Genomic DNA, 25,542 nt, shown 5'->3' on the forward strand with positions numbered 1-25,542 from the left:
TCAATATAGTCAGACAAAAGAGGAATGGCTGATATTCAAGACTAGGCATTGGGAGACTCCTAAGAACTCTAAGATTCGTCCTATTTTCATCTTGTCTTGAAATATTCTCATGTGTCCTACTGAAACCTTGGTTCAGAGGGATGCCACTGTGTGTGTGCATACATGTACATTTAAGATGACAATTAGAATTTAAAAGAATTTGTTAGAGAATATTCTGGAAGCCAAGACATCTCAACTGTCTTCTATTCGTTACAAATACGGTCCTGGGACCGTATTTTTTAGAAGATATCAGAGTGGCTCCAGGTCTTTCCTCCTTAGCCCTTCAGCTGCTACCTTTTCTTTCCTAATTCAACAGTCACACAGCTGAAGATATGTACAAGTGCGATGATATAAATCTTTATTTATAAAGATTTCCTTGCTGCCATTGAGTTTAAAGAGAAGAGTTTAAAGTCCAGTCCAAGACCCAGATGACAAGCCACTCCCTACTCCAGACAAACCTTCCTCTTCCAGGCTTTCTTTATACCTTGTCGGGCTATGACACCAATTAGACCCAGCCCTCTTGCACACTTTGGTGTGCCTCTCAGAGTAAAGACCTCTCCCTCTGCCCTTGCTGCCTGCATCTTGGAATACACCTAGCCAAGGGCTGGTCTGAATCTCTTTCTTTGTGACTGTTCTTAAGACCCTGGGGAGCATTAGGTATGAAGGACCTTCTGTCTTGGGAGAGCAGTGACTCTACTAACTGTTGTGAAGATAGTGCTGTTTAATTCCAAACATATTAAAAACCTGCAGAGTGAATAGGATCCTCATTATTTTTTGTTCTCTTGCTCTAAGAAGATCCCTAAGAATAGAGGCAAATAGACTGAGAAACCTTGTCTGTGACCCCTCCGTGACTCAGCCAGCATTGCAAATTGGCTGTGGGAGTTGGGCTTTGAATTTGTTAAAACAAATTACTGAAGTTGGTGCTCTTTGCATTAGAATCTGCACTTGGCAATGAATTAATTCCACACCCACCTTGTGTGAAAAAACAAAGCATAAGGTTAGAGAGGCAGGGACACATAACTAGAGATGGAGAGGTGACGCTTGGGCTCTGATCCCACAATCATTTTTGTCTAGGTTCTTCCCTCCCAGTTTCCCTCAGTCATTTTCTTTTCTCTTTGTCCTGCTTGTGCCCAAAGTGAGGATGAATGGTTGCTGATGGGCCCATTCACATTCTCATCTTTTCCTTACATCAAGACATTCTAGTGTCCATGTGAGGTTGGATCCAGAAGGATTCTGTGTGTGGCAGCTGCAGGACACCTATTTCTACTTCGTCCATTTCCAAGAAGGACCAAAACCGCAGCTGGGGCACATAGCGACTTTGCATCTTATAACTTTTTTTTTTTTTACAATGAGAATGTATTATTTGTGAAGTTCATTAAATATATATATAAATATAGGAAAGTTGCAGCTAAGTTTTCTGGGAAGAGCACACAGAATTGCTTCCCAAAGAGAGTGTTCAGGAAACCAAAGGTGGGCGTAATGGAAGTTTTTCTTTTTTTGTTTTGGTAGTGGTTGGTCTATTTTTATGATGGATCAGGAGACAGGTTTTTTTCCATACTTTTCGGGAAACATACCTGCTCAGCCTGCAGATGAACCAGGCATTGTACATAGCTGGCCAGGGCGGCCCCCTACCTGCAGATTGAATAGAGTGGGGGAATCTCATGCCCATTTGCTGACTGGAACCAGAGAGTCCATCATTAAAGATGGGTGAACATAACATGTTACTCAGGTGCTACTGTCCACACCCCTTCCCTGCTGCCTCCAGAGCTTTGGTGGACTTAGACCTCAGGGTAGCTTAGGGAGGTGCAGAGGTCAGGGCTATTCTTAGTTTTCATGAGAGCCTGTGCACTATAAAAAGTGCTTCTCTAGGCTACCAGCCACCAGACATGGCACCGCATCTTCCTTGACCTGAGAGTGACCGCCCACAAATGCACGTTGTATGGTAGTTAATTGTTTCTATGTCCGTCTTCCTTTTATCTGTTAGTTCATTCGGGGCGGGAGTCGTGTTTTGTCCTTCTCTATTTCTAGCACCCAATACAGTGCCTGACAGTTGATGTTCAAGAAATGACTGTTGAATGAATGATGTAAGGTCTGAACTTCAAACAATTGATTTATAAATGCGCTTTTGAGAACTGGGGTTTTCCTATGGTTGGATATTAGGGAAAGGCCTAGAAACGCAACCGTTAAAAACGGGTACGGCTAAATCCAGTGTTTTGGCTTTGGAACAAACAGCCTATGTTCAAATCCTGGCACTTCTACTCACTAGCTGATGACTTGAGCAAGTTCCTTAACCTCCCTCTTCCTCAGTTTCCTCATCTGTAACCTACAGATACCAAAATTATCTACCTCCTGGTCTGGTGGTTAGGATTCAGTGAGACAATTAATGCAAAGCTTTAACAGCAGGACACACAGACAAGTTCATTTCATTGTTCATTCTTAGCCATTGTTATTATTCAGAACCTTTAACATGGGAATCATTCTAGTTGGTCAAGTTTTCTGAAAACCCGTTATATACCATAGTGTTTCTTATTTAACTAATTTAGAGATATAGCTTTTAAAAATGGCTTCTACTTCCCAAAACAGTATAATGAACATCCTTATCTTTAACTCCGGAACGTTATCATAAGCAATCATTATTATCCCGTGCCTAACGCAGGAATAAGTGCCCCAGCTTGTAGGTACGTGTATGGTTGACAGGCTTTTCTGCTCTGCTTTTTGAGTTCTTCTGTCTGACCTTCCTCAATGGTCAGCTCTCAACGGCCTACTTTTAGTACCTTCTCTCACCGTTAGAATTTTCTTTTTTGGGGCGCCTGGGTGGCGCAGTCGGTTAAGCGTCCGACTTCAGCCAGGTCACGATCTCGCGGTCCGTGAGTTCGAGCCCCGCGTCAGGCTCTGGGCTGATGGCTCGGAGCCTGGAGCCTGTTTCCGATTCTGTGTCTCCCTCTCTGTGCCCCTCCCCCGTTCATGCTCTGTCTCTCTCTGTCCCAAAAATAAATAAACGTTGAAAAAAAATTTTTTTTAAAAAGAATTTTCTTTTCTAATATGCTGTACTCTGGGGAATCAAAGCATATTTTAATTATATATAAATAAGAGTGACTTGATGAGGCTCTTAATGAGCTCTCTCATGACAAAAGTGAGTGATTTTTGCAGTTTCCAAATCGGTTATCTCCTATTTGTCATCAATATTCCGTATATTTATGACAGATGAAGTCTTGCCAGACACGAAAAAGTTATTGTTCTATTTTCTGTCCTACAGTTTTAACTGGAATTCAACATAATGCCCTTGGGCTGGGGCTCTTAGCACTTCCTCTAAACAGAAGGAAGCAGCCTGTGCTCCCTGGTGCAAGTCCTAGATCAGCACTTGATTTCTTTTCTAACAAGGACAATAAGACAGAATCTCACTTGTCAGTAGGGCTTACATGAGATAGTACTTTCTCTTATGTTAACATATACTTGGTTACTGCAAAATGCGAAAATTGTTATTATTAGCATTAGTGGTACTCCATCATGTTTGCAGGGTTTTTTATGTATTTCCGTGGATCTGCATGGAGAGAGAATACTGTGCATGCCTTATCAGAGAAATTCATCAGTGGCCTTTAAATGAAGTACCTTCATTTAAAACATTTTATGAAACCATTGTGAAGCTCCTGTCTGGTGGATGATGGAGGAAGGTGGGGGAATGGGTAATGAAAATGCCACCCTGTGGTGTTCAGTAAGCTGAGACGAGGGGGAGAAATCCCTTTTTCTCATGGATTTTGCCCGTAAGCTCTTTTGTACATACAGATGGGAAAGTGTTAAAATACGTATGTGGTGTGTTCATAGATTTTAATAAGGAGCCGTTGATAAGTAGATCTGGTAATTTTTTGTAAATTTATATTAAATTTCTCAAATTAAATTTATTAAGTTTATTTCTGGGCTAATCTTCTGTCCCGGTGTGCACAGTATGAAATGCTTTGAGATTATTTAACTAATGTTCTTTTCCTCAGTTTTGAATTTATTTTGCTATCTCTGTCTGTCTCATATTCATTTCCTAATCTCTTTAAACCTCTGTGGGTATCCACCTGGAATGAATTCCTCTTTGGAGTCCCATGTTCTCTGTGGGTAGCTAACCCCATGGTTGCCTTCAGAATGGGCCCAGTTTTGCCTTTATTATTCAGTTAATGGGCCCCACTTAGGGCATGTTTTACTCTGTTGCTTAACAGAGTGCAGGAACTTTAGAGAGATGACTAGGACAAAAATTCATGTTATCTGAAAGACAAGGAGACCTAATTTAAGCCACAAAGAATTTCAGAAAGTACCTTGTGAAGCTACTGGAGGAGGAGAAGGGTGGAGGCCATGTGCTATGAGAGAAGCATATGGAATTCAGAATCTCAAGACCTGCATTTATACGTTGGTCCTGCAGTTCATTACTGTGTGAGTCACTTCATCTCAGAGACTCTGTTTCTCCATCGACAAATGTGAGGATAGGATAATATCTGTTATATCTATATTCTAAAGCTGAATAAAGTTTAAGTGAGATGCGACCCCACTGTTAGGAAGCCAGATGCTAGATCCAGGAATTCTGAAGTGCTGTCTTCTTGGAGCATTAGGGCCATTTTCCTACATTCAGTTGCTTCAGGTCAAATTATTGTGCTTCCTCATGTTACATCATTAAATTTTAAACTTGCCTTTTGATTGTCCACTGATTTGGAAGGATGGAGAGGGGCAGGGAAGCAGATGACCCAGCACATGGGGAGACATCAGGACTAGGTTTGTTTTAAAAGCAGTGAGTTTTATCTGTAAAAAGAAGCTACCCCAACCTCAAGGACCCTGAGGCCACGCCTGTTCTGCTAAAAGGTAAAAAACATTCAAATCAGAGATGGAGGAAGACTGTGAAAAGGAAGATCAGCTCCTTGGTCAGACATACATCAGAAGAAGGAAAATAGGGCCTGTCATTAAGAAGTCTGCTGGGTAAATACCTGGTGAAGTTTTTACCCAGATGTTTTCACTCTCCTAGAAGATGTCTTTAGAAAAGGTGGTTTTGGTTAGAAGCCTACTGCAGTTAGCGGTATCTAAGGGAGGACTTCAGCCACAGAATCAATGCTCACATGGTTGTTAGGACCACAGAAAGCCCAACCCAAATCTAACTTCAGGCAGCGTGAAAATGAGATGCAAAATATGGTATGGAAGAAGGCCAGAGTGTCCAATCCTTCCTTAACTTGTATTTAGGTTAGTGAAAAGAACAAGCCATGTGTAAGAGTCAGTTTTGAGTAGAGGAGGGGAGTGATATATACAGTCAGCAAAATAATTGGACGCGTGGTGTTGGGACAACAGCTGGTACCAGACCAATTTTTGTCTTCATCGATCAGGCTTCTTCTAGCAACTAAACTGCCACCACAGCAATTTTGTTACAACAGTGACCTGTGATCACAGTGTTTAAATTCTACTCTACCCATGTAACTCCACCCCAGGACCAGGGAGCCAGCAGTGAGCTGTTAAAATGTATAAAGCCGTTCCTTGCTGGGAGGCCACTACGATAACAGTGTCTCCAAGTTGGAAGCCACGAAAACGGTTTGAAATATTTTACCTTCAGATACAAGACCTTAATCTCACGTTGACCTTGGACTGTAATTTGGATAACTAGCACTTTTATTCCCCATTTGCAGCAGGGAGGCAGATTGGTTAGAAAACCTGTGTTTGCAGTCAGTAGATAGTGTTCATGCATTGGAATTCCTGTCTTGGATTCATGTTTGTAATGTCAATGCTGAGTTTGCCCAGAAGACAGGCTTTTTCTTGAAGGAACTCATCCAAGATCCCTCTGGCTTCCTCATGCCACTGGGTCAGGCCGCACTTTCTTTTTCAAGCTTTACCTAGCTGCAGATCCAAAATCAATTCCCCCTTACATAAAAACTCTACATTTGCATTTGAGCCTTCCCTGTTCCATTCCTACCTTACTCTGGGAGCATTTTTAGAAAATATGGCAGCAGTGGTGTTCAGTGCGTCCACACCTAAAGGCCCCGAAAGAATTTGCAAGGGATCACGGCCCATTCGGAATGGTCAGTGCCTTTGCTGTTCCATTTGTTAAATATTTTGAATATGGTCCCCATGATATGCCATCAGTTTTATCCGATAAAATACACATGCAACATACATCAGCTTAGCAGGCTTCAGTTTTTGATAAAAAGTGAGAAATTTATTTAGGAAATGTTGATGGAATTTGAAAATCATTTGCATTTTTCTTGCTTTACCTACTTTCTAGTGAAACTGAGCAGTAATTTGTAGCAAACCCTGTTGTTGCCCAATTTCATATACTTTGGCCTATTTCTGAATTCATCTGCAGCGGCAGTGGACATCTGCCCTTGGGCGTCTTCCTACCTCGAGCATCTGTGTCTCTCTGCTTTTGTCTGTTGAGGGATCATCATAGCCAACAAACTAACCAAAAATTATCAAGGATTTGATGCCTCTGGGGTAGCATTCAACAGATAAGGGGTGAGGGTTGGTGGATAAATGCCCCAGCTTCCTCATCCCTCCCCAAGACCTTGTTGAGGTTTGTTCTACTCACTTCTTCAGTGGGTCCCCAGTGAGATGGAACCCCAGTTCCCCGCAGCAGTAATCCACTCATTAATATGCCCATTATCCCCATTATTGGCTTTTCTCTCTTCCCTGCCTCACTTTCCCCACTTTCTTACATGTGCTTCCTGAGATCACCCCCCGAATACACTCTGTGAACCCAAGACCTTGTCTCAGGGTCTGTCTCAGTGGAAGCCAACGTAAGATACAATTTTTTCGTGGCATACCAGTCCTGGTTTCCAGCCTCTTGTCACCAGCACCTCTAAATCTGTTAGAAATGCAAATCGATCAAGTTCTGCCTGAGTTCCAAACCTTAAATGGTTTTCTCTTGCCTCAGAATAGAATCTAAGATAGCTGTTGCAGCTTAGCGCCCTTGAGTGGCCTGGCTGCTTCTTCACTCCAGCTGCATCTGAGATGTATGATGTGAAGTGTTTTCCAGATGCTTCTACGGGGGGCTACTCTTCGTTTCTCATCTCTACCTCTGTCCCCCCAACCCCGACCTCATCTCTGCTTCTCTGCACTGCTGTTCCTCTGTCTGGGCTGTTCTTTCCCACTGTCTTAATTACCCACTCCTTCACATCCTCAGCTTCACAGGAACCTTCTTGGACCTTCCCAGCCTAGTCCAGTCTCTCCAACATGTGTTCTAGACTGTGCTTCTCCTTCAAGAGCTTTGCATATTTGCAATGATGTGACTTATTTTCAATGATGTATTTAATGTCTTTCTTTCTCTAGGCTAGGGATCTGCAAACAATTACAGGTTTATTGGAACACAGCCACACCCATTTGTTTTCCTATTACGTATGGGTGCTTTGGGGCTACAATCAGAAAATTGAACATTTGCAGCAGAGACCCTACTGATCAGACATTCTCAAATATTTGCCATGTAGACCTTTACAAAAATGTTTACCAATGCCTCCTCTAGGCTATGAACTCTGAGAGTGAAGTCTCTTGCTCACTTTTGTGACCTGGCACTCGACACAGTCCCTGACATGAACCAGCCATAAATAATTTTTTTTTTTTTTTTTTACTATGTGACTTGAAATAAAGTTTCTATGAATGTTGCCTTTTTTCCTTCCTTACAGTTTCCCCCTCCTTTTGTTAATTCTGCTTGTGCACGGGGCAATGCTACTTATAGCAGGTGAAACATTTCCAGACCTACAGATGATTATGTAGTACAACCTTGTAGCCCTTTATCAGACAGAAGTCAGATTCCTGTCTCCACTGTGATGTCTACTAGTTTTATAGGCAATGCTTTTACTAAAGAGGTAAAGATTTTATTATCCCTTTTCTTTCTTTCTTCCTTTCTTTTTCTTTCTTTCTTTCTTTCTTTCTTTCTTTCTTTCTTTCTTTCTTGCCAGGTGTTTCGGACCAAGTGGGGCATGATGTATACTATATAAAGTGTTTTCCAGATGCTTACTTGGTTGAAAAGAATCCCACTCCTAAGTTTTCTTGGGAAAGCATGCCCTAGCTAGATTTAATTTTAGAATATCAGTGTATAATGAGGTAAAGAAATACCATAGCTTTTATTTTAATGATACTGGGTGCAAAAACGTACATGTTCCATGCTGCTGTTATCATTTTTCACATACAAATTTTATCATCTCACCCTTTTCTTAAAAAAAGAAAAGGTAGTATTTCCCCCAAGCATCTCTGTGATGCCTAGAGAGACTTCTTGAATCTGGTTTATGAACTTTCCTTTATAATCTTATCTCCTGATGTTCTAGGATAGAGGATGTAAAACCAAGGCCTGTAGGCCACATTGAGACTGCTGCTTGTTTTTGTAAATAAAGTTCTGTTGGAACACATCTGCACTCATTTACTCACATATTATCTATGGCTGCTTTTAGGTATAATGGCAGAAGTGACTGGTTGTGACTGAGACTGTGTGGCTTGTAAAGCCTCCTATATTTACTTGCTGCCCCTTCACAGAAGAAAATTTGCTGTTCCTTGCTTTAGGAAACTCCTTATATTGACCATGACCATCTGCTCTCACCATTTCCTGTGCTTGTAAAACTTTGTTGTGTCTCTGAGCCTTTGCACAGACTGTGCCCTCTGTCTGGAAAAGCAGCCTCCTTTTTTCCTGCTTAGAAAACTCATGCAAGCTATCAATTCCCTGCTTGGTTTTCATCTCCTTCGTAAAACTTCTGTATTCCCCCAAATGCATTTTTTTCTTTTCTGAGTTCCCATAGCACTTTGTACAGATGTGTATCAGGAGTACTTATCATTGCTATTTGTATCATAATTTCTAGTTTTTTCTTTATCTCCTACTAGAGTATAAGCTGTAGAGGATCAGGTTCTATATCTTCATTCAGTGTATCCCCAGGTGCTTAGCAACAAATAGATACTGAGAAGTGGCTGATTAATATCAGAAGGTTGCCTGCTATTAACCAGTGCACAGGAAAGGTATGGTGTTAATCAGAGACACACAGAACAGTTGGAGGAATTAAAGAATTTTTAACTTTAAAGTGTTTAAGAATTGTTTTTGGGAGTGCCTTAGTTGGTTAAATGTCCGACTTTGGCTCAGGTCATGATCTCATAGTCCATGGGTTTGAGCCCTGAACTGACAGCTCAGAGTCTGGAGCCTGCTTCAAATTCTGTGTCTCCCTCTCTTGCTCTCTGCCCCTCCCCCACTCGTTCTTTCTCTCTCTCTCTCTCTCTCTCTCAAAAATAAATAAACATTAAAAAAAAAAAAAGAATTGTTTTTGTTCTACTTTTCCCCTTCCTGCCCTTACAGATGGAAAAAAAAAAAAAGGAAGGGACTTGCCCAAGCTGACTGAGCAGCACCACCTCACAGAGACCCTATGGTGGGGGTTGACTAGACAGTGTGTTAATTGAGAGTTAACTGCTTAGTGAAATCGTTAGTACTTATTTCCATGGTGAAGGAAGCAGGGAATTTGTTGGTGGGCAGAAAGTAGATCGGAGACTTTTAGTATTAGCTCCATCTTTCATTTGCAGACAAATAAGTTGATTTTCTACCTCCTTCAGTTTTTACCTTTGGTAAATAAGGGTGATTCTGATTCCCTGATATTATTTCTACCTTTATATGTAAGTGTTGAAAACTTGTTTTGAACCCACCATGGCCTTTGCAATAGCAGCTTTATGACCTGGCTTGCTATGACCAACTTAATATTTTTCTTCTCTTCTATGAAAGGTCGAATTCAAAATGGAAAGCAGTCTTTTTAAAGAGTTTCCCTCATGTGTCTGAGTAATGGTGATTTCATGTTGCTAGAGCCAGTTAACTGCTGGATGCTTCATACTCTCCAAGTGCCTAATGGGGGGAATTTGATCTGGCGAAGAGCCCAGTCGTCCATCTTCCTGAGGCTGGAAACCACTTATGGGGTGATAAGGATGAACTTTAATCGACTTCCTAGGCACCCCTTCCTTGAGGGAAAGAAGAGGAGAAAAGGAAAGGAAAGAGTGCGTGCTGACAAACAATTTCTGAGATTGATAGTTTGGACCTAATGTTAAATACCAATAAAATCATATTTGTCATGTCAAAGATCTATTTGAATGAAAACTCACAAACTAAAATCTGTTTTTTAATATTTATAAAGTTATAAGAGTTGTGGCACTGATTTTTTTTCCTTGAAGAGATCACATGGCACTGTCCACTTTGAAGTTAATGGGCTTTTAACATCTTTGGGGGCATGTTTCATAACGAAAGAAATCCATTTTTTGCTGGATTTCCATTGTTAAGGTTTTGGCAATAATACTTATGCATGGTAATAATGTCAGTAAAGAGGTCTTGTTTGCTTACAAACAGATTTCAATTGTTGAGAGACCAAATTATATCCTGTTGCTATAAACATGGGCAGTATTTGGTCTCTATTCATCAAGCTACTTTGTAATTAGGATTGCATCCAAATAACAAGTGCCTCTTCTCCCATGGAGGTCATTTCAACTTGCAATTTTCACTGATGGAACAAGGTTTCATAAGAGGACATGTCTATGCACAAGCATGAGTTTTAATCAAATCTATATGTATACATATATTCAGGCTAACCAGTGCATCTATGATTATGTCTAGCTTATTACTTTTTAGTGTCAGTCAGCAATAAAAATTTTTAAATATGGATCGACATTTTGTAAAATTCAGGTCAAAGCCAATATTTAAACTTCTAGATAATAAATGGATTCTCTTAGCAGATTTTGTGAAGGAAAACCTACTATAGCTTGCAAAACTGTTTAAGGTTGTTTGTATATACCTGGAGCTCTATCCACCAGGTTTTTGGAGAATGACCCAGGGAACATTGAGTATTTTTCTGTAGCCCTAAAAGAAAGAAGAAGGTATGCATTAATATTTTACAGCTGTCAAGCTAAAAAGCCACTAGGGCCAGCTCCTGCAGGATCGAGAGCAAGGCTTGAACAACCATCACAGCGGTAAACAGTGAACAGAGGTCATGGAAGGAAGGAACTGAAAGTAATTTAGAGGGTTTTTATTTTGGCAGCTGAGGTTCTGACGCCAAATCCCTGATTTTGTCCTAGGAAAGCTGGTGGTGACATTTGTAGTGGCTCTATTTAAGGAGAGGAAGTTTGATGACTGATACGAGCCAAGGCTCAGAGTCAAAAATGGCGACAGCCATTTCCACAGTTGTCCTTGGGGACCACTGGGAGACCTTTTGTTGCTTCTTCTGCCCTCTCTTAGGAAAGTCGATTTCTAGTCAGGCTGCACTATGGGAGACTCTCCACGCATTTTCTTCATAGTGAAGTTAGGCTTTGTATAAGTGAATCTTACTTTGAAGCATGGTCAGTGATTATTTTTTGAGGTATGATTTCCTCACTTCTGCGAATAAGGAAACCAGGGAGGGGGTTTAGAATATCATGCATTTAGGACTTCATCCATGAGACTTCCTATTTTCAGGGCTAATCTACCCCACCTGTCAGTTCACTGGATGCATGTGACAAGGCACATGGAAATCTGAAATTCCGAGAATCTTCAAACCAAAAGAGACCACTTCACATGAATTAGTGAGAAGCACGGAGTGAGTGCTTTGGGAATACCTCTGCAAATACTTTTCTTGTTTGGCTTTAGCCTGCAAGGGAACAATCTTATTTCACATTTCCTATTCTTTTACTCAGGACCGGATACATAATTTGTCTGGCGTGAAATGAAAATATGGGGCCTTTGTTTAAAACTTATGAAGAGTTCCAAGATGATAGCAGAGCATTAAACTAAGCACAGGGCTCTTCTGGGGCTCAGGGTGGCTGTGTGGGTCACACATCCCTGAAGCCAGACTAGATTTATATCTTTTCTTATCTTTCTTATTTGAGATCTTACCTGCACTTTCAAAACATTGCCCTATGACATCTGATAGATACTGTATTTCAGGCACGTGTCTCTTGGTGTTTTCTGATTTCACTCAGTCTCTTGATGTATATTTTGTGTCCCTTTCCTTCCTATTCCTTCTCCTCCTCTTTTTCCCTCTATTTATTAATTTTTAAAAATTGACATTATTTTTTAGGGCAGTTTTTGCTTCACAGAAAAATTGAGGGGAAAGTTCAGAGATGTCTCATATGCCCTCTGCCCCAACACATGCACAGCATTCCCCTCCCCTCTTCCCCCCCCCCCCCCCCCGTTATCAACATTCCCCTCCGTGGTGGTAACATTTGTTGCCACTGATGAACCCCCACTGACCCATCATCCCCCAGAGTCCCTAGTTTATATCAGAGTTCACTCTTGCTGTTGTGCGTCCCATGAACTTGGACAAATGTATTCACCATTATGGTGTCATACAGAATATTTTCACAGCCCTAAACATCCTCTGTGCTCTTCCATAAAAGACCTTTCTTTAGAAGCTAGCCTTGATTTCTGATTTTATGTCCCTTTTCCTCATCTCACTGCCATGACATCTGTGTATCTCAAAATTCTGGGCCAGTATGAAGCTGAAAGGCGCATGTTGGAAAAGTGAGACTGATTGCAAGAAACAAAAGGCCAAATTTATTGACAGTTGTTCTGCGTGGTGGGAGCAGAGCAGATGGGGTGCATCCATGGAGGGTGCACGTGCATAGAGGAGGGGTGGGGCGGGTGCCTGACGTCATCTCTACCGAGTAAAGAACAGTGTAGTACAGAGGTTCAGGTAAAAAATAACAAAAACTCTGCAGTTGGTCTCTCCTTTTTCCCATCGGCATAGAAAATTCCAGTGATAATGAATATAAGAAGCTTTATCAAATATACTTGGAGAAAGCTAAGTAGTAGAAGTTTGCTGTCATTTGTAGTAGACTCCCCCACCATGGAAGGTGGATAGGAATTCCTCCTAATCAATTATCAGGGCCCCAGAGAGGAGAGGGGAAGAAGCTATCTGTAAATGCTTGAACTTATTCAGATCGGCAAGTCCCTTCTCTCCTCTTTGCTGCTGCCTTCACTTGTTTTTATAAAATGACCACCAAGACCAATTTACATGGTGAAAAGAAATCATAGCACATGAGAAAAGATGTATGGCAGTTCTCAGCCTTTTGTTTGTCCTGTGAATGGTGGGGGATGGAAGGGAAGGTAGAGGGTGGGAGTCAGGGCTGGTTGGGGGCCTGAATGAGATGTATAAATCTCAGATATTACCAAGTATAAGCTAACAATGTCACCTGGTCCCCTGGGAACTCTATCCCCAAGGTCTAGCTAGGACATCCACATCATCCCATGAAGCACTTTCTTTTTATGGATTAATGGATTGTGTTTTGGAATCAAGTTATTTATTTAGCTGCATAGTCCTGGAAAAGATGATGCAAGACCTTATTTAGTTCCTTTATAGTTAAATGTGTGCCTGGCCTACCTTCCATTTCAGCTGCAGCTGGGATGGATAGCTCCTGCGCAGTCAACACCCCACCTAAACTGTTCCCTGCCTTGGCGCCTCAGGACTTTCCCCTAAACCACAAGAGCTTGCACAACCTAAACTCAGGATAGTTGGAAAGTTTGGAGGGCGGTAGTTAGTGCTCGGGAAGTACTCCTCAAATAATGGGGAATGAGAGTCTGTAGATAAATCCCCAGACTCCTGTGCTTTGGAGACAGAAATCTGGGATGCGTTCTACAAGGGTCCCCAGTAAGAAAACCAGCTCAGTAACACAGCCTTTCCGGTCTTAACCTTCCTTCCTTGCCTCGGTTTTCCTGCCCTTCACTCCTGCTTCCTGGGTTCACCTCCCAAATAAGCTACATACAAGTCCCAGTTTCAAGCTCTCTTTAGAGGAATGCAAATTAAAAGATGCCCATAAAACGAATAGGACACAGTGTTGGCCAGGCTAGCACGCATTTATGCCAGCCTTCTGTGTGTTGTGGTTCAGCTGTGGCATTCTTGCATGTACAGGTCTTCAAACTTTGAACCTATAAATGAAAGAGAAAAACAGAAAATTAAAAATACCTTTATATTGAAAAATGCCCCATATATTGATAGCAACTCATTACATATTCATCTGTGCAGGCAACTTTATCAAGGTCCCACTCTTGGTCAGGCACCATGGGACAGGCTGGGGCTAGAAAGAGAAGTAAGGTGTGGTTCCTGCCAAATAGGAGTGTATGGTCTACCAGAGAGAGATGATGCTAGAAATCTGCACAGGGTATTATGAGAGCATGACGGCAGCAGTCAGTTGTTCATCCATGGTTAGGAGTTGTGAAGAATGAGCATGACCAGACAGGGGGAAGCTGAGCAAAGACACACTTGCCTAGAGGTGCAAGTCTCTCAGTCCTGGGGGGAGAACTGCAGGGGTTAGGGCACAGTCTGAGGTTCATTTAGAACCAAGAGATGAAAGCATCCACCTGATGTCCTGTGGGAAAGACAACGGAAGTTGGGGAGGGCTCAGGAGCATTCCTGAGCCATCATGAAACAGTAGTACTTTGCAAAGCACCTCCCCAGATTGCTTGCTGCTTCTAACCATGGCAGTGGAGCACAAGGCTTTGTGACTCAGGATTCCAAGCTCTTTTTCTTTCTTCTTAATGTAATGACAACTTTATTTCTATTTTTTCAAAATGAGTTTCTTGATTTAGTTAGGTCCTCAGGGGCACAGGGTATTAGCCACTGTCCTGTTCTATATGATGCAGTTGGTCAGGGCAACCTTAACTTTCTTTGTCTTCTTCGGAAGAAAGGGCTCCAGGATTGCCTGAAAGGCTTGAAGCAATGTGAAGCCAAAGCACCTTTACTGAGACTGGAGTCCTTTCAGGCATGGTTGCTAAATCCCGTCAGCGTGCTTTTCACTTCCAAATGCACCTCCAGTGTCAGCCCCCACTCATTGAAACATTGACGTTTACAATGCTACAGTCTGATCTTTCAGGTCCAAGCCAACAGGAGATTCCACCCAGATCCTTGGTAAAGATGCTATTTGAGAATCCCTGCTTTACTTCATTATTACAAATACCTCTTTCACATTCTTGAATTTAAAGACACGAGAAATCAGAGAAAATGTTTCTGCCCCCAAAGATGCATGGTGGGCTGGACCTGTCACAGTTGTCAGTTCTACGTAATTTCCAGGGTAATCAATCCATAGCCTCACCCATACACAGCTGCACCACTTTTTTTTTTTTCACTTTGTCCTCTGTTTCCAGGAATCTGCTCACTGTGTATTTGGTGTGGAGTAGTCTGTAGAGAACATTAGAGTCTGAAGCATTCCTATACAGATTTGTATAAAGACCTAAGTTCATTTACAACTTTATCCTGGATGGTTTCATGTAAAAATAGTCACCTCACAGTGGTACATGTCTAGCCCGCGATTCCGGGTTCTTCGCACTTTGCAATATTGCTTTCTTGTAATGACTTCCAAATTTTAAGCTCCCTTTTATTGCAAGGCTTACGGTACACTATCAGAGCTAAGCCTTATAAAAGTTCCAATTCTAATTCTTACACTTTTCCTTCTTTCTCTTTTTATTCCAGGGAAAAGGGTTTAGTGGGAGAGAGTAAAAAAGTTACTTCGTTAAAAAAAAAAAAAAAGTTTATTTTGGAAGTACATATAAGTGACTCTGTCCGGACAAATAGGAAAAACATGATACATTCATTTCAATCTGAATAGGAATTTAGTCTTCCACGAGCTGTTAAGACTGGCTGCAAGAATGAGGATTTAATGAGAAGAGAAAACTCATCTGTGACTTTGTGATGAGCAGGTGCTGAAATCTGTCATTGCTTTGAGGGGGCATTTCAGAGAAATCCAGAATAATGGTATCAGTGTCTTGCCATCTGTTTTCTTCTTCCACTTTGTACCAAACTTTTAAAACACATTCACTCTTGGGGCGGCTGGATGGCTCAGTCAGTTCGAGCTCTTGATTTCGGCTCAGGTCGTGATCTCATGGTTGTGAGATCAAGCCCTATGTTGGACTCCATGCTCAGCATGGAGCCTGCTTGGGATTCTCTCTCTCCCTCTCCCTCTGCCCTTCTTCCCCGCTTTCACTCTCATTCTGTCTCTCTCAATTAAAAAAAAAATTTTTTTTAAACACTCATTCTTACACAGGCATCTGCACACACTATTTTGGCCTTTGAAGTGGGCAATGAATATTGCATAACAATTATCATAATATTGGACTTGAACTTTCTGCGTGTTCATTGGCTGATTGGTGCTTCGTACATTGAGTAGTCTTCAAAGAATCCCAAACAGAAGAACTGTGTTTTGAATTTTCTCTAAAGAGCTCCCTATAGCTTCTGGTATGTGAGGGAAGGTGGGAGAGAAGAATGATTTGTTGCTACTTTCTGGGTCTGTTTTAAATGCTCTCTGGTAGCATCCCTGAAGCCCTTTGCGTTCATGTTTTCTATTCTTTGTTTTTAATCTTTCTGAGGCAATAGTTGGATTCTGCTTTTAGTGATTATTCTTGATTCCCGTCCTGTTATGAGCCATTCTGGTGGTGTGTGGTGTTTGGGGCCGTTGTTCTTTTTTTGTTGGTTGTTGTTGTTGTTGTTGTTGTTGTTGTTGTTGTTGTTGTTGTTGTTTTAGGCATGTGGCATGCTACTTTTCCATAGTATTTAATTAAAAGTTTGGCTTTTTGGAACTTGCCATTGGCAAACTGCTAGACAACTGAGCCAGTAGGTATTTGCAAGGAGTCTAAGATCCTGTTTGATCCTTGCAGTCTCCCTATCCAAGGAGTGCTTTCTACCAACTCTGCTTTTGGGGAGAGTTCATGGTGCACCCTTCACTTGAGATAAACTGCATGTGTTGATTTGTAACTTACATGAACAGGCCAAAAAAGACATATTTCCTGAGTTTTTGTTCACAATTTTATGTGATTTTAATTATTACTAAAATGGTTAATTTTAAACACAGCAGATCTACTTCTAACTTGGTTCTCTGAGATTGCCAATTTTGAATTTTATCCTGACATAATTTGTCCCAGAATTTATATGCTTGGGTCACCGAGGGCATTCAGAGATGATTATCTTATTTTTGTATATGGAAGGAAATGGTTGGGGAGAGGAGGAATAAAAATAACACTCCCCCCCCCCCCCACAAAAAAGAAAAACAAAACCAACAAGAATTTCCTTTAAAGTCATTCAGAATGATTGGCTTGTCCAGATAATGAATTTATATGATATGCTATATATTTATGACAGTTTAAAAAAATTAACCCACTTTGGTCAACTTTCTCACATTTCCCATTGCCATGGTATTCTCTTCTATCAGATTTATTTTAGAAAATTATAGTGAAAATAGAGCCTTTTCTGGGAAATAACTCAGCACTGAGAAAGACACACCATTAAGGCATTTTCTGAGAAATCAAAGTTTTAAACTTCTTTTTTAAATCCTCCATTTTTATGCCAGATTGTGTGAACTGCTGAACTTCATACAGAACTTAACGAACAGTAAGTAAGAGAACAGAATCTAAGGAAGCTGTCAAGATTTATTAACCTTCTTCTTGAGGTCTTTGATTCAAAATGTCCTCATTGAGATAGCACAGAATGAAATTACCCAGTGAATGAAGCATTTTAGGATTTGTGAGAAAAGTTATCTTAATCAGTTTTTAATTTTTTTTTTAAGATAACGTATTTTCAGGATAAATCATTATGGAACACTGAATTATAATCTACAAATTAGAATATAATTGTGCAATTTGTGTTTAATTCTCTTGTTCACATTTTATATTAGGCTTATTTCTTTGCAGTCTTACAGTATTGTGAGTTTTTTGTAAACAGCTATTTAAAGGCATTCACATAATCAAAATAATATTTATAGATATTCTAAAAATGATTAATCTCAGGATTGTGGCAAAGCAGAAAACCTTACCACATGGGTTTGCCACCCTCCCCCCAACAAAAAATTCAAGTTCTGGTTAAGTTCCCTGAATGAGCGTAGTGAAAATTAGTTTCCTTTGGAAAGATCATACAATTGAAAGACTAATTTAAATTAGGAGGGCACACCGGGCTTGGCAGAGGGCATTGTGAGAAAGCAAAGCGTAATTTTCTCCCAAACAAAGACAAGCTTGTTGGAGAGCATGCTTTATTGCCTGGAAATTCTATATATATGCAAAGTTGCTCATCAATTCACTGTTGGGTTTTATGTGCTCGGTTTCTCCTTTTGTTTGGAAAAATCAAATGCTGAAGAAAGTAGGCGTAACTCTGCATGCTATAGGCACAGAGAAGCCTACGCACACCAGTTCTCCTGGTTTTCCATGCTCCTGTGTGGGGAGCTGCCTGCGGGAGGGATGGTCAGACTTGGCTTCATGCAGGTAAATCAGGGTGTATGCTTCAGCAGAGCGTACCCAGAAGTTCCAGAAAATGACTTTTCTGCATCTTTTTTCTGATCCCTCCTTCTGGCAGCCAGGTGGATATATTCAGTAGGTTAGGTGCACATCCTGAAGTCCACATGGTGTTTTCTCTTTGTTAAACAGCTTTATTGAGACATAATTCACATACCATACAATTTGCCCACTTAAAGTGTACAATTCAATAGCTTTTAGCAGGTTGTGTAACCACCACCACAATCAATTTTAGAACATTTTTATCACCCCAAAAAGACAAACCACACCCCGGTTAGTGGTCTCTTGAGAACCAGATTGGGATACATTAATTCAGCAAAACAAAGGTGAGCACTCATTTCAATGGGAGGCTTTTAAATGAGAGTTATCTTTGGAATTTCCTTCTTCACTGCATGTCTTAGCTTCCTGGCGTAGCAACTACATTCAGTGCTTATAAATTTTTTTTTTTTTTCTCAACGTTTTTATTTATTTTTGGGACAGAGAGAGACAGAGCATGAACGGGGAGGGGCAGAGAGAGAGGGAGACACAGAATCGGAAACAGGCTCCAGGCTTTGAGCCATCAGCCCAGAGCCTGACGCGGGGCTCGAACTCACGGACCGCGAGATCGTGACCTGGCTGAAGTCGGACGCTTAACCGACTGCGCCACCCAGGCGCCCCCATTCAGTGCTTATAAATAGCATGTGTACAGAACTTTGCAGTGCGCAAAGTGTCGTGTGTCATACTTCAGGTGAGAGGCTTGACTGGCAGCATGACAAGACTGAGGGTGAGAGGCCCTCAGGCTGACCTCGGGGAGAGGAGCTGTGTTATTTGGCAAAATTAGAGGGCCAGGCCTACAGGCTGGAACCAGGGCATCTGAGCAACCTGCACATAAGCGTGTCGGGTCTGGTCTGGGAAAGTAGATGGAAGCTGAGAAGAGGGATGTGGGTCCCAGGAGGATTCCTATCCAGGAGTTGCGGGTGTGAGGGCCAAGCATCAAGGTGGAAGATCCTCAAAGCAGGAGGCAAAGATCTGAAAGGGAGGTGGAGATCATGGTAAACATCAAGATGGGGATTGGGTCCGCTCCTGAGGAAGGAGGAGCTGGCATGGACACAGGAGAGCCAGGAAGGAGTGTCATGGAGCTGCCGGATCCTGCACCCTGTGAACGCATCCTGCTGGCCAGCACTGGTATCACCCAGACCAGCACCTCTTTGCTCTATTGGAATAGCGCTGGTTCTTCCTTTCTTCTCTGCAACATCTCTCCCACCCCCTTCCCTTCCTCGGGCCTGCCTCACTCTGTGGGCCCATTTAGACAGTCTCTGGTCAACATACTCTCTTAGACTCAAATCCTTCCCTTTGGCCAGCTCCTTCCTTACACCCACAGATGAGATGAAGAGTCACTTGGCCAGACATTTCAGTTTCCTGGGATGCAGACAGGCTGGAGCAGCCCACTTCTCCTTGAAGGAGAGAGCAGGGGACAAGCCAGAATGTCATCACTTGGAGGGGTTGGGGGTGGGTGGAGAAGGGTTAGACAAGATCCACCTGAGAGCTGGGGTCCAGATTTAGAGTCACTCACCTGGCTGCTTCCCTCCTGGGCTGTCCCCATGTCTGTCCTTAATGGTGTCGTTTTCAGCTTGACACTTTCACTGAAGGAAGGAGAATCCTTTTTGTCTGGATTAGCTGCATACCGTCCAGGAAAGCAGTTGGCAATATTTCCTTCCCCTGTGAGGCTGCTAAAAAAATTTTTAATAAGGTACTCCTCTACTCCCTCAAGTTTTCTCTTCTCAACATTGTTCTACCTCTCTGATGCAATATGCTATAATTTCCCCCCAAAGTTTAAACACAAAGTTTAAACAAAGTTTAATCACTATATTCAATAAATGTGATACTTAAGCTATAGATGTATTGATTTGGAGGAAAAGGTAATATTATTTTTAAAACATCAGGAATTTTATTTAAACCTGCAATAAAATCAAGACTATCTCTGTGTGTTACAAATATTGGAAAGCACACATTTGTGTTTTATGGTTTGGGTTTTCATAATCATTGTACACTTGTATCATCTTATTTAGATTTTTGTGTTGACTGATAGAAAGGTTGTTTCTTTCCTTCTAGCACCATAGAGATCATTTATAGGAAAGTCCAATGTAGGCATATTCTGACTGCAGAATTGACATTTGAAGTTCAGTTTCTAGATTGCAGAAAAATCTGTTTTGGTGTGTGATCAAAGGTTAACCTGAATGGAGCAGTTAGACTGTTCAGCTCTGTTAACATTGGAGATGGGACATCCAGTGTCCTTGGTCCTCATGGAAGCCAGAATGCACTTCCCAGAAAACCTGGTTACAAAAGCTTTAAGGGAAGTGGCCAAGAATCAGAATGACTACTAAAAGGGCTTAGAAAATTCCAGTTTGATAGAGGATGGCATTGAGACCCAAGGGATCCTCTGGTCTGGTGAGTGGGGCCTGGGGAAAGTTTTGCCAACAGTGAGAGTGAAAAATATTTGTCACAGCAGGCAGTATTTCAGGCCAGAATTAACAGTGGAAAGGACAAGAGGTAGCCCTTAGGGAAGACAGGCAGACAAGGGCAAGGCAGGCTGTGGACTGCATTGAGGGCCAGCAAAATACAAACAAACAAACATATACTCATTGAGGAGTAAAGGCCAAAGCCCAGGTATGGGGGCCATGTGAGGTGGGATTAGGGGAAGGCTGTGGCTTTGTAGCTCTGGGGTGCTGTCCTTCCACCCTCTTGCACCCCTCTCCCCACATGCCAGGTACGTGGACACATGACACCCAGGGGCAGCGCTGGCCCTTCCCAGCCAGTGGGGACAGAGTTTCCGCTCTGATAAGGACTAGCTGCAGAAGCAGAGGTTGTTGGACCTAGGAAATGCAGGCAGAGCCTGTGAGTTGGGGAAGGCAGATGTTGACAGGATAAATGCATTAAGAGTAATCCTTTTGGGGCAGCTGGGTGGCTCAGTCAGTTAAGCATCTGACTTCAGCTCAGGTCATGATCTCGCGGTTCGTGACTTCAAACCCCGTGTCAGCCTCTGTGCTGACAGCTCAGAGCCTGGAGCCTGCTTGGGATTCTGTGTTTCTGTCTCTCTCTGCCCCTTCCCCCACCAAAAGTAAATAAACACTAAAAAAAGAGAGTAATCCTTTCAAGTTTCAACTCCCAACTCCTTTTCATTTTTTGGTAACTTATAATTTTGATGTAACTTAAAGTATACCCAGAAAAGTTGGAAGGGTAATATGAAGAACTCTCCTAGACTCGACTGCACTTCTGCCTCTTGTTTTGGCATGCTCTCTCTTTCTCCCTCTCTCTTTTTTTTTTTTTTTTTGAATCATTTGTAAGTTGAGAAGTTGTACTCCTTTACCCCTAAATACTAAATATTTCAGGGCATGTTTCTTTAGAACAAGAACAATTTCTTCTATAACCACAACACGGTTATCAAAAGCTGTAGATCTGTTTCCTTTTAACAGTAATACTCAAACACCATCTTAATATTTTACAGTTTCTGTTCTATTCTTCTTAAGCTGACAGAGACTGAAATTAAATTTCTTTTTTCTTCTGACAGCGTTAGGGGAGAGAACACACACATTTTTTTCTTCAGCTGTATGGGAAGCCTTTGCCAAGGTTACAGATACATAGTTGGCACTCAGTGGAGTTACAACATAATGACACCAATTAGATAAAGCCATCGGAGAGATCAAAGAAATTTTCTGAGTGATATGCTTGCATATTTGTTTGCTTGGAATTAAATTTTTACAGTGCTCTCTCATTTTCATGAATATAGCTGAGATCTCCACTTGATAACACCCTTATATATGATCTTTATCTTTTTGCTTTACATTCAGGGAAGATATTTTGATTCAGTATATTTTCCAGATTTCCCCCAGTTGGGTTAAATGGAGAAGTGGGCAAAAAAAAAAAAAAAAAAAAAAAAAAAAAAAAAAAAAAAAAATGAGGTGTCTAACAAAAAAGCAATGGGGAAATGTGTTCTGATAGCAAAAGCCACCCAAAATACATTAATAGAGAAAGAGAGAAAGAAAAAGGATAAAACATCACGTACCATATGATCTCATTTGTTTATCAAACCAATTGATAAGAAGATAGATAGATACATGTATTGATAGATATTGGTGTGTGTGGAAACACTCTGGACGTTACAGAAGAAGTGAGTGTCAGCAGTGATTAGCTTGACAGTGGGACTGGGTAAGTCATTAGTAGGTAAGGTGGAGGGTCAGGAAGGGAGAGGATTATTTTTTTCATTTTGTACACCTTGTAGTTCAGTTTTTTATCATGTGTTCTTACTTATTTTATAGAAGTAAAATTTATTTTTGTGAATTTGTATAAAGGGAGGGAGGTAGGATGTAAGGAGAGACAGGAAGGGAAAAAGAGAGAGAGAAGAGTAGTTAGAACAAAGCCAAAAGGCAAACTTATTAAAAAATGGTAGGCCTTAGCAAGTAGCGACAATAGGCGGAATTACGGAAAAAAATGTTGGATATGTAAAATGAATCATTTTCTACCTCCAGCTATTTATATCTAGCTGCCAGTTTTTCCAGCAAGATTTATGCATGGGTCTCTTAAAACTACATTTTCACTAATGAGTGTGTTTTGGCACTAATTCTGGTGGAGCAGACGGGTCACTCTGTCCCCCTGTACTTCCTTTTAACTTACAAAATTGATCAGTATCATAGATTTTGATGAGTTAAGTTTAGGTTTTGTTTTTATCAGCATCAACATGCTCCCACTGTCCCTTCTCTGAAAGCAAGAAGCTGATTCATAAAGAGCAAACAAACATCACAGAGATATTTGACCACATACGTCATACAATTCTAAGTGGCTTCTTTCATCATATCTTCCAGTCATTAGATTTGTTTTTGTAGATCTCCACGCATTAGACAGTTTTTTCCTCCAAGCCTTAGTTTTTTTCAATGGAAATGCACCCCTTAAGCAGAATCAGTGTGAGAAAAAAATCACGATGTAGAGGGAATAGGAACCAATATTTGTTGTTTGCCCGGGCTGTCAGAGCTTCACACGGGTTGTCTCATTCAGTCCTTCCATCAACCGTGAGGGGTATATGGTAATATGTCTGGTTTATTATTGAGGAACCGAACCTCAGAGCGGTTAAGAAATTCTGTCAGTAATTCATTCACTCAACAAATATTCGCTGAAAGCCTGCTATGTCGCAGGCCCTGTGCTCAGTACTAAGTATGCAATGAGAGAGAACATAGATGTGGTCCCTGCCCTCCTGGTCTGTAGTGGAACAGAGGAGAATGGCATTAAGCCAGCACACATACAGTACATAACCTCACATTACTTGGGCACACCGGTAAAAGACATGATGGCAAAGACATGATGCCAGGAGAGGGGTCACAAGAGACTAACATAAACTGGGGGCTCAGGGAAGGCCATTCTGAAGAGACCATGGGTCAGCACAGGTGAGCGGATGTTGGCAGGGTCAATGGCGGGAAGCAGGAGATATAGGAGGCCTGAGGGGAAAGCTCAGTGTGCTAGAGCATCTGAAAGGAGCCAGTATGGCTGGGGAAGAGTGTGGGAGCTGAGACTGGAGGGGAGGCGGGGGCTGGCTTGTGTCAGCTCTCACAAGTCTGTTAGCATCAGCGGAGGTTTGCAGAACTGGGACAAAGCCCCACATTTGCCTGAATCTTAAAGCTTGTGTCCCCCCACCTCTTTCAGCCCTGCCCACTCCCATACCCCCTCAGACATATGGCATTATACTGTTCTCTTTCACCCTATTTTCCAGAATGGCTAAAGCACTGCCTCCATTATTGACACCTCCTAGTATTCCTACTAGGAGATGTGGGGCCTCGTCTGTTAGGTGAGGATAGAGAGGGGACTATAGAAAGTGTGGGGCCTGGGTGAGGCCCCCGAGTTCACACTCTGTAGGAGAAACAGAGTTCAGATTATCTAAAGTAGAGAATTGATAGAAACCAGGAACCACTCAAAGGATTCAAGGCATATAATATTGCATGATGATTAGAAGCTTCCACAACCACACACCTATATGACCGTGATTCCCAGATGTGTTCAGTAGGGATATATTGGATTTGGATTGATAAGGATGCTGTAAGGTTGTTTATGGCAGCTTGAAGCAGAAATAATAGAAATGATGATAATGAAGGGGGATGAAGAAAGTAAGCGCAAACAATGTGCATGGGCAGAAATGCTGCAGGAGTTGGGTCTGAATCAATGTAGACAGTCTCCAAAAGTCGAGAGTGGTTGAAGCTGAGAAGTACCCGACTCCAGGCTATTGAGTTCCATCAGAGTACAAAACAGATAAAAGTCACTGTCCTTGTATAGTTTCCCTTCTAGTGATCAATGTGCCTGCATATGGCAAAAGCTGGTACTAAACGCCCACTAGAGGTTATAGGGTAGGACTGAAGTTGAGGAGATAGGATAGGTGAGTTATGTATGGATGCTTCTAGAAAAACTTGCTCAGAATAGAACCAAAGAAATTCTTAGTTCCTAGGCTCCAGTGGTTTCAGATTTTGAGAGTTGAAGCCAGAAACTTAAACGTCTCTAATGTGGGAAGTTCAGATATCTAGTTGGGGCAGAAAGTCTTCCTGCCTCCTCTTCTTAGTCCATTTGGGCTGCTATTACAAAACCGGTGTGGCTTGTAAACAACAGAAATTTATTTCTCACAGTTCTGGAAGCTGGAAGTCTGAGGTCAGAGTGCCACATGGCACTTCTCATTGTGACCTCCAATGGCAGCAGGGATGGGGGAGTCTGTGGGGCCTCAGAAGAACATTGACCCCATTTGTGAGGCTCCACCCTTATGACTTAAGAACCCCCACAAAGTCCCCCCACCATCATGATAGGTGTTAGGATTTCAACTTGGGAATTTGGGTGGCGGGGGGATACATCCAGACCACAGCACCCATTGAATTACTATCTCCCTCTTGCTCTGTCTACTCCCCTATGTGTGGTATATTGTAGACCCAGAAAGCAAAAGTAAAATGTTGGTAGTTTGCTCTAATGGGATGACAGTCATAGGCTGTTACTGTGAAATGATCCTTTATTTTAGGTTTTTAAATGATCAGTGCATCCTAATGCTGTATGATCAACATTTAAGCACTTTCTTGGAATTTGCATGTTTCCATGATATATGTATTACTGATAGTCTTGTTAGTTTCATAAGTGCTGGGCTTGATTGTTCTAATTCAGAGTAACTATATTAATATCCACCACCCTTAAAGAGTCATATGCTTAAATAAAATGTCAACCAACTGTTTTTTCTATAAACAAGGAGGCAGAGGCTATTTTTTCAACATGCATAGTCACACTTATACATTAGATGGAGTAGGTAC

At 41.7% G+C, this 25,542-nt stretch overlaps 1 protein-coding gene across 11 annotated transcripts in view; it reads left to right on the forward strand.

Moving 5' to 3' along the window:
• Positions 1-25,542, forward strand: part of RAPGEF4 (Rap guanine nucleotide exchange factor 4) — a 290,032-nt gene that overhangs the window by 126,547 nt on the left and 137,943 nt on the right. The window contains exon 1 of one of the 11 annotated variants that reach the window (XM_025912272.2): positions 20,647-20,668. The exons of the other annotated variants lie outside the window; for them this stretch is intronic. The gene's annotated coding sequence lies outside the window, so the exon portion shown is untranslated. Of the gene's footprint in view, positions 1-20,646; positions 20,669-25,542 lie in introns of those variants that run through there. 11 annotated transcript variants of the gene reach the window in all.

The sequence above is a fragment of the Puma concolor genome, chromosome C1, assembly GCF_028749965.1.
Source record: "Puma concolor isolate L17-30 chromosome C1, mPumCon1.1.hap2, whole genome shotgun sequence".
Classification (NCBI taxonomy): domain Eukaryota; kingdom Metazoa; phylum Chordata; class Mammalia; order Carnivora; family Felidae; genus Puma; species Puma concolor.